This window comes from Petaurus breviceps, unplaced genomic scaffold, assembly GCF_028583685.1.
Source record: "Petaurus breviceps papuanus isolate PSGF00001 unplaced genomic scaffold, PetGlider_PUasm1.0 188, whole genome shotgun sequence".
Lineage (NCBI taxonomy): Eukaryota > Metazoa > Chordata > Mammalia > Diprotodontia > Petauridae > Petaurus > Petaurus breviceps.
The window spans coordinates 38804861-38813598 of record NW_027185804.1 but is presented as its reverse complement, the minus strand read 5'-3'; the positions used below and the strand labels follow the sequence as shown (position 1 = coordinate 38813598).

At 33.1% G+C, this 8738-nt stretch overlaps 1 pseudogene; it reads right to left on the bottom strand.

Moving 5' to 3' along the window:
* Nucleotides 1-6914: 6914 nt before the first annotated feature.
* Nucleotides 6915-7833, bottom strand: LOC138163297 (vomeronasal type-1 receptor 3-like; annotated as a pseudogene).
* Between the last annotated feature and the right edge of the window lie 905 nt (nucleotides 7834-8738).

Sequence of the window (8738 nt, the reverse complement as noted above, 5' to 3'; positions counted from 1 at the left end):
TATGACCTATTTGTAATGAGTTATGAAATCTTCATGTCTCCTCTAGCATCATGGCTGAACTTGGATGTTCTTTATTATAATGTTTATTTCATATAATATGTGGATTTTTTTGAAAATCAATCATATATGATTTTTGAAAAAATATTTTCATTTTTTTAAATTTTACTCATTTTTTTGAGCAATTGGGGTTAAATAACTTGCTTAAGGTTATTTCTGGGTGTGGTGCTAAGTGTCGGAGCCTGGATTCGATCCCCAGGTCATCCCAACACTGGAGCTGGTGCACTTACTCACTGAGCCACCTGGCCACCCCTAAAAATATTTTTATTAACTACTAATTTTGCTCTGCATGAATCCCTACAGGAGTTGTAGTTGTTTATTTTTTAATATGTCTCCTTTGATGATTATCATATAGTAAAATAGCATGCCATACCTTACTGAAGGCAAACGTTGAAATTCCATTTCATGGGCCACAGAAACCAATTCCCCTCAAACACAGTGTTATCACATATTCTGTCTCTTTATTTCTGTTATATAGCAATTTTAATATTTTTACCTCAGATTATTGATTCTCAGAAAAGGGAAAGATGAGAAACAGATAGGAAAAAAATCATAGTCTTGCTATGAAACCAAACCTGGAAAGTTTCCTGTTCTTTCTGCCCTTTCAGAAGATGGGAGGCTTGTCTGCTTGTGGGTAGTATTCATGGATGCTTTACTTGTTTCAATTCTCCAACTTTTCATTTTACTAATTTTTCATGGGTATTTTTTTGTCTTCATTTTTGCTGACATCAGCACCACCATGTCTGTAGCACCACACACTTTAATTCTACCTCTGAATAGAAAATATTTTAAATTATAGGTATGTATAAATACACAGAGTAAGTATTTACATACATGTTTATATCTATGCATACATCCATATGTATATATGTATATATATGCTTATGCATTTATGTGTATATATCCATATATCCACCCATAGGTAGAATAGAAACAATTTTATTTATTAGCCATGTGAACAGATATATGTCTCATTATGCAAGTATAATAGATGACCTCTTTGCCAAGGCATGAACAATTTTATCAGTATTCTAGAGTAACAATTGGTTGTAGAATTCATACAACATACTTCTAAAGTCTTCAAACTGTTTTCATTTATTACAATCATTCATGCTGCTACTCTTCATCATTTTATGGTTAGATTCTTAAGACTCATCTTCATTACATTGAATTTATTTTTGCATTTGCTGACATCATATTCTCATATATTTTACATTTTTTCCTCCCTAAGATCTTGGAGTTTTTAATGAAAAAGAAGGTTTTAAAAGTAAGGGAATATGGTCAATACTATTAACCAACAATTACAGGTACTTGGCTCCTACTCCACAAATCCAACTCATTTCACTTTTCTCAATCCTCAATTATTCATTCCTAGATTTGTTTTCTTTTATTGTTCAGTGCATTCTTACCTTTCCTTTGTCTTTAAAGTTTTCTTTAAGGTTATAAACAGTGTTCCCCAAATCTACTCCATCATTTAGCTTGAAGTATTTATGACTTTCCTATGCTGAAAGATAATATATTCATATGCTAAAATAATTTGTTTTAATGCATTAGATCCTCCATTGTAAGGTTCCTATGAGATTGTTCTTTATGGAATTCTACATCTCTTATTATTTCTCCAAATCTGTATTTACTTTTTCCTAAAAAAAAATCTAGTTATAATAATGTATGATGATAAGGTAATTCCCCTACTTCCACAATTGTTACCTGATGTATTATTCTATTTCCTTACATTATATTTACTAATTTCATAGCCCTGCAAAAACTCCACATAAATATATCATGTTTTTGTTCTTTTTTCATTAATTTTCTTTATCTTTAGTTTTCAATGTTCACTTTCCTATGTTTTTGAGGTTCAAATTTTCTCTCCCTAAGTCATATTCAGAGAAAGAACTACAATCTGAGTAAAGATTGAAGCAAACTGCTTGCTCTCCTTTTTTTTGTTTTTTTCTTCTTTCTCATTGTTCACTCCATTGGTTATAATCTTTCTTTAAAACTTGACTAATGTTTAATGTAAAGGTATTTATAGATCCTATGTTTGATTGCAAGCCACCACGGAGGGGAGGGGGAAGAGAGTGAGGAGGAGAGTATTTGAAACTCAAGGAACTGTGGAACAGAATGTTGTAAACCAAAAATAAATAAATTTTTTTAAGAATAAATTTTCTCTCTCTCCCTCATCCCCCTCCCTCCAGAATCACATCGGTCTGATATAGGCTTTTCATATGCATTCATATTAAACTTCTTAAAATGTTAGTCTTCTTATAAGGAAGAATTAGAACCAATGGGAGAAACCACAAAAAAAGAATAAATGAAAGGAAACAAAACAACTACAGAGAGAGAGAGAGAGAGAGAGAGAGAGAGAGAGAGTCTTTCCAGGTTTTTTTTTAAGTCTGCCTCTTCTTCATTTCTTTTAGCACAGTACTGTTCCATTACATTTATATGTCATAAGCAATTAAGTCATTCCCCAATTGATGGACATCTTTTCAATTTCCAATTCTTTGCCATGAAAAAAAAGAGCTGCTATAAACATTTTTGTACTTGTGGATTCTTTTCCTGTTATTATGATCTCTTTGTGATCCAGACTTAGAAGTGGTATTACTCTTCAAAGAGAGTGCAAAGTTTTATAGTCCTTTGGGCATTATCCTAAATTGCTCTCTTGAATGGTTGCATGAGTTCACAAAGGCACCAACAATACATTAGTGTTCCATTTTTTCCATCATTTATCATTTTCTTCTTTTGTGATGATAGCCAATCTGATAAGTGTTGATATGGTACCTTAGAGTTTTTTTAATATTTGTATTTCACATATCAATAGTGATTTAGAGTATTTCTTCATATAACTATAGATAATTTTAATTTCTTCCTCTGGAAACTGCCTGTTCATTTCCTTTGACCATTATCATTTGGGGAAGGACTTGTATTCTTATATATTTGACTCATTTTTCTCCATATTTTAAAAATGAGGCATTTATCAGAGACTGGTATAAAAATTGTTTCCCAGCTTTCTGCTGCCTTTCTAATCTTGGTCATTTTGGATTTACTTGTGCAAAAACTTTTCAATTTAATGTAATCACAATCATTCATTTTTCTTTTCATAATGCTCTCTGTCTCTTGTCATAAATTCTCTTCTCCTAGATCTGACAGGTAAACTGTTCCTTGCTCTCCTACTCTGCTAATGGTATCAGTCTTTATATATTAATCATGTACACATTTTGATTTTATCTTGGTATAGGGTGTAAGATGGTGGTTTATGCTTAATTTCCGCTGTACTGTTTTCCCTGTTTGTCACGCTTTACCCCTTCCTTTACAGCTAAATATAAAGGAATTCTACAGGGATATTTGAATCTATTTCCATTTTGGGAATATAAGAACTTAATCATCTATGAATCTTTATTTAAATATATCAGAAGCATTTACCATTACAGGTTTTTCTTCTCTTCTACATTTGTATTTCATTGATTCTACTCAATTCTATTTTTTTCATCTGGAAGACTTGAAAGTTATTTATTCAATTACCACTTTTAACATTTTTTAGCACTACATACACAATTTTACAAGTTGAATTATTTGTAACATCATTATTTTTGTATTTTGCTTTTATGACTGTTTTATTCTAAGATTTCATTTTCTTTATAATAGTTGGAAAATAATTCAGGGTGATCTTGGGTCTGTGAATTTTCTACTTGAGATGTTTTTCTTTTTTACTGAAACAGATTTTTATTTCATTTGTTCTTTGACTCTTTACTCTGAATGTCAGTTGTGCCCTTAAATGATATTTTCAGTTTAAGTTTATTTTTATCTTTAAATGTGTTTTTAAATGTATTTGGAACTTTTTGTCTCATTTTATATACATACTCATTTTTAAGCTTATTTCATTTTGATTTCTTAAAATGTGGTCTCTAGGTTTGATTGATTTAAGTTGTTTCTACATTGAGACAGTGTTTACAGCCCCGGCCCCAGAGTCAGGAGGACCCGAGTTCAGTCCTCAGACACAACACCCACACACCCACACACCCCCCCACACACACACACACACAAACCAGCTGTGTAACCTTGGACAAGTTACTTAACCCCACTTGCCCTCCAAAAGGCAAAAAAAAAAAAGTTCACCTAGACAGTGTTTACAAAGCACTCTGTTTTGTTTTTACTAACATTTATTACCTTCTATCATCTTTCTGATATAACTGGCATTGCTAAAAATACTCTAAAATTGTATGAAAAGGCTTTCATCTGTTCATCTGCTTACCATGAAATCACTGAATGTTATTTATTTCAAATTAGGCTAGATCTATATTTTAGATATATATTTTTATAGTGGTAATATGAATTTTTGATTATTTTGTAGTCAATTTAACATGCAAAACTGTTATATTTCATGGTCTTTTTTTTCTTTTCAAGATCTGTAGAAAATGTTTTCATATATATATGTATGCATGCATGCATGTATGTATGTATGTATGTATGTATACACATACTTTATTAAACTTTAAAGGGTAGAAGGGTAGAAATCATTCAAAAGAACTAGAATTGAAAGAGACTGAATTCAAAATCTTCCTCTTAAATATGTTTGTTACATTTACCTAACAAACATATATCCATAAGTTTACATAAACATATGCAAATATTTCTTAATAATATGTGTATACATATGTATATGGAAAAGAGAAGGGTAAGGAAAATAAACATTTACGTGGTGCCTACTATGTGGCAGCCATCTACATTATTTTTTTTACAAATATTATCAATTTTAATCTTTACAACACCCTGCAAGGTAGGTATTCCATAGACTTTATTCAAAGAAATTGAAGGAAATAGAAGTAAACAGACCTTTTCTAGGCTATATAGATAGTGTTGGAGGGGATTTCACCTCTCATTTTGCTAAATCCTGGCGTGGAAACCTATCCATTTTCTGACTAGCTGAAGAATATATGTATATGTTTGTGTACATGTGTGTACTTCTATGTGTATTTATATGCATACTGTATTGTCATGATTTCATTTAAAAATCAATTGGTAATCATTTATAAAGCCATTTTTATGTTCTGTGATGTTTTAAAAGTTTGAGAGATAATTCCTGGGTAATTAGTCATTTTATAATTAATGTGAGCATTTTAATAAATGAATTTTAATAAATTTAATAAGTTTTAATAAAATAATTCAATGATACTTTCAAATGCCAAAGACCCTTATGGTGGTAAGTGCACAGCTTATTTGCCCTTGGAAAAATGGTTCTTTTCAGTCTATGATAGATGTTGCTAATTTTAAGATAATGAAAACTGGCTTAGTGGAGAGAATTATTTAGACTTGGAAGGAACCTAGTATTTTGAACAATCCTATTATATGTTTAGTTGTTTGTTTGTTTGTTTTCAAACCAAAATCTAAAATGAACATAGTATAAAGGACTTGCCATTGACCACACAAAAAAGTAAGTAGTATAACCAGATGTTGGACTTGAATCTCTGACTCCAAATTAAGTATTCACATTGTACCATGGCAAATGAACAGTCACACTACATATATTTTTTCAAAATATTGACTAATTTTGCTGAACTGACTCTCCGTCTCTGTCTGTCTGTCTGTCTCTCTCCTACTTATTCTCTCTCTATTTCATATTTTCTCTTCCTACAATCCCCATATCTCATCATTTCTCTTAAAAAAATGTCTGCAGAATTAGGATGCATCTGATGAAAAATACATATATAAAAATATGCATTGAAAAATAGCTATAAGAATGATGAAAAATTGTAAGGGTTATGGGATTTAAAGATCTTCCATGCCCCATTGGACTTGCTGACGTAGCAGGAAGGGGTGGGACAAGAGGAAGCAGACAGAAGCCAAGCTAGAGTTCCTGCAGTGACTAGCCCTGGCGACGACGGCAGCAGCAGAGGCAGCGGCAGTGGTAGCAGTAGTGCTAAGGTGGAGGTGGAGGCGCGAACCCCTTTTTGAGCCCGCCAGAATTTCTGCTAAGGACTCCTGCTGAGGACTGCTGGGGCCGGAGCTGCTAGGAGCACACTTCCTGGACGCTGAGTACTTGCTGTGAATGGGGAGAGGAAGACCTTTGCCTGAGGTAGCCTGTTCTGTTTTAAAGGCTTGAGAATGTGGGTGTTTTCTACTTTATCTACCTGTGCCAATTTGATAACTACTCTGATGGCTTTGATTTTCTGGTTTGGGGACTCAGTCTTTTGGTATTTTAATAAATGTTCCAGCTTTATCACCCATATAGAGAGCCTGATATATTTTGTGATTAATAACCACATCAGCATATTTATAATTTGTATTGTATTGTAATATATTTGTAATGTAGGCATTGTGAATATTGCTATGCTGATGTAAATATATATATGTATATATTTAAATCTCATCTTTTTTTTTAGAAAAATTATAGGAAAACAAGTAATTATTGATTAAATCTAGAGAAGAGGGGGCAACAAGTGGGTACATCTGCAGACTTTCTAGTAAAAAAAATGTCATTTAAAATTTGTCTCAGATATTCACTATCTCTGTAGACCTAATGCAAATCATTAACCTCATTGGCCATTGATTCTCAGAGTATAAGTGTTTTGAACTTGGTTACAATTAAAGTATTTTCCATGACAGATGAGATCAAAATTATGAATTTTTACTAACTTTCAGCGAATATACCCCTCTTCTTTTGGACCCCAAATTGTAGTGGTGGTGGCCAGCATGATGCATATATAAAGGAACAAAAGCTTTGAGAAAGCAAAATCATCATTTACTGATTAAGGGAAATTTGACCTTTGCTCCAGAGTACCCTTTTAGGACTGAGATTTTAAAGTTGTTTCTTCTTAATTCCATGACTTTGGGTTAAATGTCTTGTTTTGAGATCTTAACAAGTTTCAAGAACAATTTTCCATCCTTTTGAAAACATTGTAACAACTGAGGATCTGTGAGTCACTACTGATTAAAACAAAGGGACTGACTACAGCGTAAGAGGGGGTCAAAAAACGAGAGATATATAACATCCACTGGTATGTATCTTTGGAATTTTCCTCTATAATAACAAAGATGGAACCAACTGAATAAAAGCATACAAACATAATCATGAGCAACAGGATGACTTTGGTGGCTCTGGTCTCTGGGGAGGCAATGGAGTTGAGGCCAGAGTTATGAAGGTGTTGGACTTGCCTGTGGTGTCTGAACAAAACAAGCACCATGTAGCCACTGGTAATAGCCATGAGGCCTACAAATACTGAATCATAAAGTGCCTTCCAAATAACAAGTTTTGTGGTAGATACAGCATGCCAGTCTACATAACAATACCCTAGATTTCTCTTAAGGTTACTGATTGTGTCGTTCCTAGGGCCACTCACATGCAGAGGTACAGCCACATCTATCAACAAATTGAGTACCCATATGAAGACACAGGATCGAACAACGCGCTTTAGGGCTCTGGCTTTGAGCTCTGCCCATTTGGGGCTACTGGAACTGATGGTGATGGCCTGGAAGACACTTAGGAAGCAGGTATTGCCAAGGGAAAGACCCCGGGACACTCTTTGTATGTAAATTATGATTTTACATTCAATGTCTGTCAGGAAAAATTTCTGAATACAAACTTGGATTGCCGGTGGAACTCCTCTGAAGATAATCATCACAATGGGAAAGGGCCAAATTAACAAAAATCACATGAATGGGTCTTATGCTTTGATTGGTGATTAAGTTAAAACCATACAGGTAAAGGAGTAAAACATTCCCAAACACTCCAATTATAATTTGAAGCATGTAGAAAATGCACAGGATATCATCATACAATTGCATTGCTTATTCTCTTGGAAAGAAAAAAAAATCTTATTCAGATTCAAAATGCCTGGAAATGAAGAGAGAAGATTGTTTTAGAACTAGGAATTCAAAATGAGATTCCACACATTTCTTTTTCTATTTTTTTTCTTTTTGGAGGAGGGAAGGCAGGGCAATTGGGGTTAAGTGCCTAGCCCAAGGTCACATGGCTAGTAAGTGTTAAGTGTCTGAAGCCAAATTCGAAGTCAGGTCCCCCTGACTCCAGGGCTGGTTCTCTATTCACTGCAGCACCTAGCCATCCCTAATTCCACACATTTCTTATCCATGAGGCCAACTTTAGTAATCCTTGTTTGTTAAAGAGGTATAAAATTGTAGAAAATATATTTATTCTATCATTTTGAGTTTCTTGATGCAAGTATCCTTATTTTGGGTCAGCATAAAATAATTATACTTGTAAATTGAGATTGTTTTTTTCTTTTTTTTATCTAATGTGTCTATGTGTTTATTCAGTTTTTCTGTGTACATGTGTCTGTGTGCACATATATATGGCTTATTTTAAAAAGTTTACTGATACTGATAATTTAAGGATTATTTGGAGACTTGAAGACATGATGAAAATCTTTCAGAAAAAAAAATATTGTAGGACACATGTTTCAAGAAAATGGAAGTGTTTCTTTTCAATTCTGGTTTTTTTCATCAAGAAAGTACTTTATTTCATTGAATATCCATTTTTTCTTTGAAGTATTATAATCAGTTTTGCTGGGCAGGTCATTGTGGATTTTAATCCTAGCTCCTCTGACCTCTGGGATAATATATCCCAAGCCCTCTGAACCTTAAAGTAGAAGCTGCTAGTTATTGTGTTATCCTGAATATTTTTTTCCACAGTACTCAAATTGTTTCTTTCTGATTGTTTGCAATATTTTCTC